This window comes from Plectrocnemia conspersa, unplaced genomic scaffold, assembly GCF_051122295.1.
Source record: "Plectrocnemia conspersa isolate PC_06_02 unplaced genomic scaffold, ASM5112229v1 ptg000008l, whole genome shotgun sequence".
In the NCBI taxonomy this organism is placed as follows: Eukaryota; Metazoa; Arthropoda; class Insecta; order Trichoptera; family Polycentropodidae; genus Plectrocnemia; species Plectrocnemia conspersa.
Genome location: NW_028277172.1, coordinates 22,860,281 through 22,871,230, shown reverse-complemented (window position 1 = coordinate 22,871,230; position 10,950 = coordinate 22,860,281). Strand labels below are relative to the sequence as shown.

General features: G+C 33.5%; 1 long non-coding RNA gene across 1 annotated transcript; it reads right to left on the bottom strand.

Moving 5' to 3' along the window:
- Window positions 1-3,402: 3,402 nt before the first annotated feature.
- Window positions 3,403-5,540, bottom strand: LOC148233459 (uncharacterized). The gene is made up of 2 exons (XR_015810512.1): window positions 5,248-5,540; window positions 3,403-5,147 (listed from the first exon to the last, which is right to left on the bottom strand). It is a non-coding gene; the product is annotated as an uncharacterized LOC148233459 (long non-coding RNA).
- Window positions 5,541-10,950: the final 5,410 nt, after the last annotated feature.

The window sequence follows — 10,950 nt, the reverse complement described above, 5'->3', positions numbered from 1 at the left end:
TATAAATTTTAGAGGCTGTAAAATACCAGACTTGCATCCTTTCAGAATGTAGTCTGGAATAAAATCTGGTCCCGAGGTAAAAATGGACTTTAGTCTGCTAAATCCATATTCCATATCAACCAAACTAAAGGTTTTGATTGATAACAAAGATGACCATGAACGATGAGTCTCATCGTAATTAGAATTAAACTCTAAATGTGACCCATCATTATGGTATACGGTTTGAAAATACCTAGCAAATCCATCTGCAATCTCTTCAGAACCTTCAAAATTGATGTTGTTCCAACTCATCGATGACAGTAAGGATTGGCCATCGCGTTTTGAGTTAACGAATTTCCAAAATTTTTTCGGATCTAAAATTATCGACTTTTCACAGTCTCCAATATAGTTTCGATGGCAATCGCAAATCATCAATTTTGCACGCGATCGCAGAGTACGAAATTCTTCATAGATGAGAGAATTTCGTGTTCGTTTCCAGATTTTATGTATGACATGTTTCTTTCTAAGAATTGTAATTACCTCATTCGAGAACCATATTGGATAAATTCTACTAGTCGTTGGATATCTTCTGGAAAAACATTCATCAAAAATACCATAAATTAATTTATAAAAAACACCAAGAGCAGAACTAACATCAATTGTTTGATACAATTGTGTCCAATCCGTACGAGACAGCAAACCATTGAGGTGGTCAAAATCCACTTCCCTAAACTTCCATCCATACAGTATATTCTTACATACTTTTTCATTTATAAATGGACGTGAATTTGTCTGTTTGAACCTAATGCCAACTACGAGTGCCGGATGATAATTATCCTCTTTAACGAGGACATAATTACTTCTCGTGACGTCATCGCAATTAGCATATATGTTCGTTAAAATTACATCAAGTTTTTTATTATAAATATTATTGACACAATTAATATCAGATAAATTAAATAATGAACTGGTGAAATCAATCTCCGCACGCAAATATGGGGCGGACGGAATATTGAAATCACCTAAAATGATTATATTTTTGCCAATTAAAAAATCACTGTTAGACATTAAAGTGTGAAAAAAGACATCACTTACTTCACGTGCCTGCATTGGCGGAAAATATACAACACACACATACAGTTGTTCTCCGTTTAAAAAGTCAATCTCGATCCAAATGTGCTCTCCGATGGTGTGTAAACGTTCTAATCGGCATGCTGAGCGGACACGGTCGCTGCGAACCGCCAACAGAACGCCTCCTCCTCTGGTGCCTCGGTCTCTTCTGAACATCAGATATCGATCATCAAAAATCTCAGCATCACTCACTGAATCACTTAACCAAGTTTCTGATAGGGCGATCAGATCATGATCCTGGGCAGCGACGGCAGAAAAACACTCTACAGTTTTTGTGTTGAGACCCCTTACATTTTGGTAGTAGCATAATAAGGTGTCTTGTTTCCGCACTCCATTATGCTGAGGGCGCAATGGTTCGTCGAAATTTCCATTCATTAAATGCTACACCAGTAGGCCATATTTCTGATAGCATTAATGATTTAAAATATTCTTCTGGCACAGATAATCGAAAGGAGGCATATTCCCCTTTTGTTTTTATTTTTTCGACTAAAACATCTGTACACGCCGGAACAGATTCTTTGATATATTCTTCTATATCGGACGACGTTGTATCAGGGTGCAGATAGAACAGATGAATGTGTTTTTTCTTTTGCATTGTCTTGATTCGTGGGTTTGATCAACACCACCTAGATAGAAGGCCGGACAGCAGCGCGCGTGACGTCATTGGGTGTAGGGATACTCGGCGCGGCAAACGTACTAGAGAATCTACGCGCTTTTACGATTTCGGTATTTTTAATAGCCTTTTTAGAATAAAAATAATTCTTAAATTTAATAAAATCAAGGTTTCATTTATGATTTTTATTACTAGTTTTGAAAATTATCAGAACATTTTTTAAAAATAGGTCAATAAAAAAAATATAATTAAAACAAAGTACATTTAAGGAATGTCCGAAAATTCTAGTTTATTTGTATGTTAATGAAAAAACTTTTTCACTGTTTATTTGATAAGAGTTTACATATTCAATTACATAAAACATATAACAAATTTTAGTACATGGTCTTAACATAAATTTCATTCTTATAGTTCAAGATAATTTGTTTATAAATATAACTTTTCTCCATTTCACTTATAAAACTTGAATTTTATTTGACATATAACAGCTTTCTCTCGAATCGCTACTTCAATCTATTGTTGTTTTGATCTGGAAAAGTGAATACATTAAGTCAATCATTGCCATATTTATACATACAAATTAATATTTGAATACATATCTTTTTTGCAGCTCAGCTGATCTCTTTTAAAGTAAGTTGACATATGTCTAATTAAAATTAATTGGTATGATACAAAACAAAACCCAACATATTTACAAAATAAAAAAATCTTAAAACTAACTACCCGAGGTGAGTGTTTCTAATTTTCTCCTTTTCTTTCCATCAGAATTAATCGATATTATGTTATTTTTCTGTTTCATATAATTGTTTAAAAATATATTTGTAGATGTTTTTATTAATAGCCTTAAAATATTAAAATCGGTATGCTTCAATGATGGACAATAAAATTCCGATAGAAAGAAATCATGTTCTTCGACTGTATTTAACGTTAAACATATTACTAATTCCCTCTGAGCTTTACATTTTAAAAACTTATTTTCATGATTAGTGCTAATTAATTTGTTTATTGTAATGTAATTTAGCATAATTACATTTACTAAATCAGAGTGCGGATACAATAAACCGCCTCTATCAACATTTTTAATAAAATTGAAATTTTCTTCTAAATTAGCAAAATTTAAATGTTTGTCTAAAACTAAAAACTTTTTACAAATATCACACTTAACTCTTTTTAGTACTACTCTTGCACAATAGCCTGCTAAATATGTAAATATAGGTAACTGTGGTTGAATCATATTAAAATCCTCTTCAGTATAAATTAAATCGAAGTCTGTTGTTTCTGACATAAAATTAGTTGATTCTACGTTAGGTTCATTATCAATTTCTATACTATTTTCTAAATTAATATTTCCAAATTTTTCAGACGTTAACGTTAATGGCAATAAATTTTGGATTCTAATTTTGGATTCAACTTCAAACACTTGTCTTATTGTAATTAAATATTGAGAACCTGCCATCGTCCTATATTTACCAAAACGGGCTTCAAGATTGTCTGTCTGAATTTTGCCTGGAAGCAAATACTTGAAATTTAATTCTGCCTTGCAATATTCACTTAATTGTAAAAGCCCGTGTGTCGTGTGGGAAATTGCATCGTGCGTTTCTCTGGTTAGTTTATTACATTTTATATTTAATCCTTTCCAAAAATCTAACCATATTAGAAATTTTTCTAAAAATTTTGAATTTTCTTCGGCAGGTACGAGAGGATTTTGAAGAGGATTTCTAAATCTGTCACCTTTGTGCAGTGTTTTTACATTTACTATTTCCCACCAAGTTTTTATTAATCTAATAAATTCAGCAGTAGATCGGTGGTTAGATAAATTATGCTGCTGACCTATTTCTAACAGTCCCTGTATAACATTGTCGTTAAATATATTTAATACTAATTTTACATTTTGTTTTTCAAAGCAACTAGGTGAGAGAGATTTTAAATTTAATGTGTGAGCATATTTGACAAGTTGATTATTTTCCATTTGATACAATTTTTTCACATTTAAAAAGGAAGCTACAGATAAAGTATCATCGTTTACATTTTCAAAAGATGGAAACTTAATCGACTGATCGGTATCTTTCTGATTAATCCAATTATTTCGTATACATTTCAATACGTGAACAGAATCTAAAATATAAAACAAAGGTGCATTATCTTTGCAAGGATGTTTGTAAACTATACTGACTTGAGGAGGTGAAGCAAAATAAGACATCGCTTTACGATTTATAGAATTATTGTCACTTACGACACAGACTACATTAAATCCTATATTCTGTAGACCGACTACAATTCTCTTAATGAAGTTAAATAATTCCATTGCTTTCATCGTTTTTACAGGTAAAATATGCACAACTTCTTTAAACGAAGAAAGCAAACTTTGTAACATAAATACATGAGCAGATTTAGCTGCTTCTTCAGTGTTATAAGCCATACCTACAATATTTCCCCCTTTATAATCAAAATATGGCTTAATATAAATTTCGTCAATCATTAAACTAACAACTTTATCACTATCTTTTAAAAAATGAAACTTTTGTTTAATATAAGTTAAAAAATTTGCCTCATTTTGTTCAATCTGAGGATCGGTATTATATTTTAAACAAATTTTATGAACTGTAGTCGGATGAGGTAAAATCATATAATCAAAGCTTCTGATGTATCTATATGCGTGGGGAGATATTGAGAACAAAATGCTACAAAATATTACAAAATCAGGTGAATATCTATAACGATTTTTTTTACAATTGAAAAGTTTTACTTGCTCACTTAAAAAATCGATATATTTCCTCTTATCTTCATCTATTAATGTACGAGTCGATGCTAACGTATCGAGGATCAATTGAATATTGTCATCGACGGAACTCTCGTTTACATTTTGGTGAGAAGATTTAAAAGTATTTAATGTTTCAATTACATCATTAATATTTTGAAACGCTAATGGGATTTGTTTATTATTTAAGCGAGTTAGTTGGGTTTTGTTTTTATATAATGTTAATTTTAAGTTTTGGCTAAATACGGCAGAGAGCGTAATGACGGGGGCTGGAACGTCTTCTATTAAAATAAATTTTACCAGGCCGTTTTTCTTGACTATGGTCCACTCCTCGTCGACATTATGGCTATCTAGACAAACAATAAATTGATTAAAATTGGAAAATACTCTATTACTATCATATTTAGCTTTGGAACGATAGCTGTTGGCAATTGCAGCTTCTATATTGGAATTGTCGATACGCGTGCGTCTCTCTTCTGCACTCTCTCTGGTCGAAGTAGAAGCCGAAGCAGATAGATAATCTGGACAATTGGGTAGCTTCGTCGGAACTGCTGATTCTTTCAATGCTTTTTTGTCCAAGGGAACGCTCAGATGACGTCCGGTTCTTTCGTCATAATATTCACTATTTCGTCTGAAATCCGTTTCGGTAAAGTGGCGCTCGCATACCTATGTTATGTTATGATCCATTATATTGTAGGTTAGGTGTGTGTATCGATCAACATGCAAAATATAAACAAGCACTTATATGTGTAAAAACAATACGTACCCTAGAATGTCGAGTAGGAGCAAAATGTGCTCGATGAATCGCCCGGATCCATTTGTTTTTAGTCGCTTCATCTCGAGGAAATTTGTAGACGCTGACTTTGGGGCCGTTCTTGTAGTTTCCGTTGCAATTTGGGACACAACACGTATAAACCATGGTTGCAAATACACCAAATAACACTGAATAACACACGACGACACGGATAAATGGTTAACTGCGATATTTAACCGATTTTTGGTAAATAAACACGCGCACGTGAATCTGACGCGTCGCGCGCCAACGGACGGTTTAGTTCTGGCCGCCGCCGACCGTCGCGCTCTATACCGTTGGACCGTGACGTCACGGCTATGGGAAAATCCTACGCGACGGCCTTATAATACAGAATGGTGTTGGTTTGATACCCCTGACCCACGAATAATAATTCTTGAACGCGTGCGATGAGCTGGTGGAGGAGTCAAATTAGAATCCGTAGTTAGTGTCTCAGCTGATCCAGCTGATACTCCGAATGATGGAGCTGGCCTCAAGACTGATGGTGGTTCTGATGATGATGCTGGCTTCGATGTTGCTAAAGGCTTCAATGCTGGCGCTGGCCTCGATGTTGTTGCTGGTTTCGATGTTGATGTTGGCATCGATGTAACCCTGCGCTGTGTCTTCCGTTTTCGTGACACAACCAACGTCATTTCTGGTAATTCAGGGGGCGTTTCATCCAGACTCCCTGGCGGCGGTTCACATGATGATAATATCTTCGTCGACTTCCTTTCCTTTATTGTCTGTTTCTTAATTATATCGAGGTCGCTTAATACCTCCTTTACCCAAGTTGGTGGATCGTTTGCCGACTCGACCACGGAGCCAAACAACTCCATAATTTTATTGACAGCGTTGAGTGCTGCAGAACGTCGCTCATTCGTCAGCATATTGGATCCTTCCAATGATGCTTGAACGATCACAAATTCAGTCTTCGCTTGTTCGAGCTTGCGGAGTGCCATTATGACACGTCTAATCGCGCTTAATAGCAATAGCGTATGTATGTATAATATTCAAAATGAGCTGAATAATAATCGTAGCACGATATTTTATATTTTATTTTAATAATAATATATAATATTTACCTTAAAATTATCGTAAATTAATATACAAGATCCAGAAAACGATATATCCTATAAATTTTTCAAGCTTTGATATAAAAAAATAGTATAAAAAAATCACTACACCTAAATTATTTCATCAGCAACCTTACATGCTCAAGATTATGTAGTGTGGTTTTAATCACTTTCTATAGTTTAAATGTGATAAATTTGTAACAAAAATAATATCAAAAAACGATAAGCATATTAGATAATAAATTACAGCATATGATAGTTGTTTCCCGTTTTGCCATATATGTACATACATTTGTGGAAAGAATGGATACTATATGAGAGATATATGTATACAATTGTATTTATTGAACCATTAGATTATGGTAGACATCTGCAGGTGATTCGTAAAATGTATTAATTAAGTATATATGGAATAAAAATAAATTAACCGTACGGAATGTGGTACGTTGATAGTTTCTGGTCCGTATTAGAAAAAGGTTGAGCGCCGCTTTGCGAGATTAGGGGTGGCCACGAATGACCTCTATTGGCAATTCGGCGCTGTAAAAACAGGCCTAGTACATTCGGACCAGAGTCAAGTCATAACCATTCAAGAAAATTACAAAACGACAGATCCATATACCAATTTAATAGAAAAGGTGTCTTACGAAGCGCCTTCGGGAGTTCCGTTACCATTTATTTTTTTAAAGTATCATTACTTTTTTTTATATAATTTTCAGTAAGAAATTACATTAATTCTTTTAAGCGTATCGTCAACTTTTATACTTTAAAAGCAAGTAGTTTTAGAAATAGCAGTAAATTATTTCTTTGCGTAAAAATCTTTAGTTTCAAATTCTAATATCTACGCAATTTTTTGTTAGATTTTATGCAATTTGTGTCTGATCCGATAAATTAGATTTTTAATCTTATTGTTCAGTTATTTATAAAAAAAATCATACACTGGCACATTAGTAATACAAAATATAATATTTTTTTAAATATCTATAAAGAGACTTATATTTACTTTTCTTTAGAAAAGTTTGTAATATGAATTATACAGAGTCCAAGGATATCAAGTTAACTATACCAAATCTAGTCATCAACTATTTGTATGTCAAAATAATATATATAGGCCTTTCGTATTTTGGTTAAAATAACACGATTGAGGTGAAAAACCTATATTCGTTCTGGCTCGTTTGTTAGTTCCACTGATGGCGAATTCAGGTTTTAACTCTTGCGAGTTTCAAGTAATTTTTGCTAGCTTTTCAAGTATTTCTTGCTAGTTTATATACTATCGGAAGAATATGAATCTTACGTTTGGTCTCTTTTTGAACAACTCTGTGTGATTTGGTTACTTATGGAATACTATTATTATAGTGCAGCCCCCAAAAGTTTGCATCAAATTAAAAATAATGAAATTTTTGGGTTTCGCTACCTGCTCATAATGTCTGTAAATGTCGCATAAATACGTTATTTAAATCGTTCTTGTTTACAATTACACCCGTTTTGAAGCATAGATTGCGTTGAACATTTTTTTTTGTGCCATACCGCTAGTCTATTGTCCTTGAAACTTCTCTTTGAAGGTCCATATACTTATCATTGATTTTAAGCGTAGGAGCAAATAATATATATTTGATTTTATCACTCACTGTGTATAGTATAATTTAATTACATTTAAATTGTAAAAATGTTTATGTGACATACAGTAATTAAAAAAATATATACTTGTTGAGTTTTTTTTATATACTTATTAATTTATTGCGTGATTTTAAATGAGAGGGAATTAATTTAATCTGCGGTTAAAATTAAATACATAAAAAATATGCATATATTTAGAAAAAATATGATAAGTACACTTACAATATTAATTATTAAATTAAAAAAAAAATCAGATGCATAGTAAATGGAAATCAAAATAATAATATAATAAATGTATTATTTAATTAAATAAAATTGCGTATTTTCTAATTATTTTAAGTTGATTTTGCTAAATCATTAAAGATTTAAAATGCAATATATGTTAAAGAATTTGTGCCAAACTTCTTAGTTTATAAATTGGGTAAAATATTTAGTAAAATATTTGGAGGATAGATTTACGTGCGGCTTAATTTTTTATGCTGTAACAAGACTTTTAATAATAAAACGTTATTCTAAATAACATTATTTAAACCTATCGTTTATTATTTCCAATATTAAACATAGGAGAGGGAAGAAGTAAATTTCGAGAGAATATCTTGCGACTAACAAGTAGTTAGATGAATTACATTATATTTGATCCATTTCTGAAAATACGCCCAAATTTTGCACTGTCCTGCTAAATATATCTGGACATTTTTTACATCGTGTTATTTTAAATAGCTCAACAGTTGTCTACGCCCTTTTTATAAATAATATCGTCATATTGAATACTTACGATGAATTAATAACAATTTTAAATTATTACATTGCTTAGCGCTAGTAGACGTGTGAGGAATTTTCATCAAGGATTTCAAAATATAGTTATAATTACTGTCTGTGAAATAAAAGTATCACCTGTAAGGTATTTAGCAAGTATCAGGTGTCCTAATTAACTGGGTGAATAGGATAAAGTAAAATAAAAATAGTAACAGAAGCATCAAATGTATTGAAGTGTAGCAGTACGTATCAAGGCGTGCAGGGCCGGCTTCTTGATCCGGCCCATTCCGGCGAGATCCATTACCCCGCAAGTGGAAGCCAGAAGCAATCTCATTGAATGACCACCACCCCGATCCACCCCTGGGCCACCCCTCGGCAATCTCCATCTCCATCCACGAGACCCGACCGAATACACACCATTGCCGAAATTGTATTCCGTGGCCCATGTAAGAAAAGTGACATTGAATTTCTTTCTCATCAATATTGAATACCACCACAATGGCGGAATTGTTATTGCGTTTTCCAGTTTATTTATTGCATTTTATACTGAATTCGTATTAATAGTCTACTACATGACCTAATTATGATGTTATTACTATCATATTATTTTTTAATTCAGTATTTATTGTAACCTGCTTAGAAGGGATATACCCAAGTTGGTTCAATTGTAGGATAGTTCAATCATGGAAGACTTTATCCATAATATTTTAGTATATGCACAACGTGTCAAAATAAAAGGAGTACATTTGCTTTATCTCAGGCAAATCTAACGGTACCTAGCAATTTTGTTATGTAACAAAGAAATGACTTCCCCTTTTTTATGATAGGGATGGCTGGCGAAGTGAAAAAAGCAGGTATTGCATATTCTAAATTCTTTCTACTATTTGTACACTTTTATTTCATATTAGACTAGACATATTTATATCCGAATAGTCCAAATAATATGATTCACTATACATTAGTGTTAAATATAAATAACAATCTCGGGATTCATCGCGATTTTCGCTTACTTTCTTTCTATATTTTGGGTGCGATCTGGAGTACCACATATATATGAACACTTTACCGCTGCTATCCGGGGGTGGAAGAAAAATGGCAGGTATTAGAAGTCGAAGTCTTCGCTGGAGTGTCGAGTTGAATTATTGTCGGCTGTGATTTTTCATGATGATGAGGAACATTTTGCTAATGTGTATCGTGCCGTGATCCTTGGCGTCTCTGATCGAGTTCCTTCGACTATCCATCTCCCATCTGCTCCTCTGTATGTCTTCAGATTTATAAATAAAATGTGAAAAAATTGTATTCTTCTTCTTCTTAAAAGTTTAAATTTTCCCCTTGCACTTCAGTAATTTCCCACGATAACATTCGAGTTTATAGTCGACGCGTTTAATTTCATCGGTTCAACTTCATCATACCCGTCCCGTGGTTTACTGTTATCGTTTCTTTTACGCCCGATCGCTCGCTCGTATAACGAAGTACACATACATACACACAACGAGCTACCCGTTTACGCGTTTTCGATACAGTCTACGTGGTAGTTATGTTAGCCGAAACGAGTCGATGGTAATCTACGTAACACGTGATTATTAAATTTGTATACACAACGCGCCCCCTGCTCCTTGGATAAGCCGCGATAGGGACACAGTCATCAAATTTAATCTATCCAATCAATCTGGGACGGATTACCCTGAGCCGAGGTATAGATGGAAGTCATGTCGTTTGCCGGATATGGATATAATACGACAATAACGCAGACTACATTACGCACTAATCGAATCTAAGCGAATCGATTTGGGGATGTGATTGATTCAAAAGATTCTGGAATTAATTACTTGACTTCTTCGAAAGAAAAGACAGCCTTAGCTAAAATAAATATAAGAATTGACTTTATTTTTATGTTAAAAAAATATCTGATGTGTATGATTTGATTGAATTTAAAAGCAAATACGTTTTTGGTAAATTCTATATAATACACGTGCCCAATTATTTGAAGTAGGTCTCCCAAATCCCACAGTTCCGCCAATGCACTACATACTTTAAACGCGTCTCCTCGTCGAAAATTTATTCACCTAGCCCTGGACCGCGCCAGCTTCCGATTTATCTCGTGGAATAAATAAAACGCAAGACGAGGAGGACCAACCCGGTCCAACCCCAAGGGTACCGGCGAAACACTGCCGCAGGATTCCATTTGGATCTTTTTGATAGGTTTGTGTGGTAACTTGATACTCGAATGGCCACT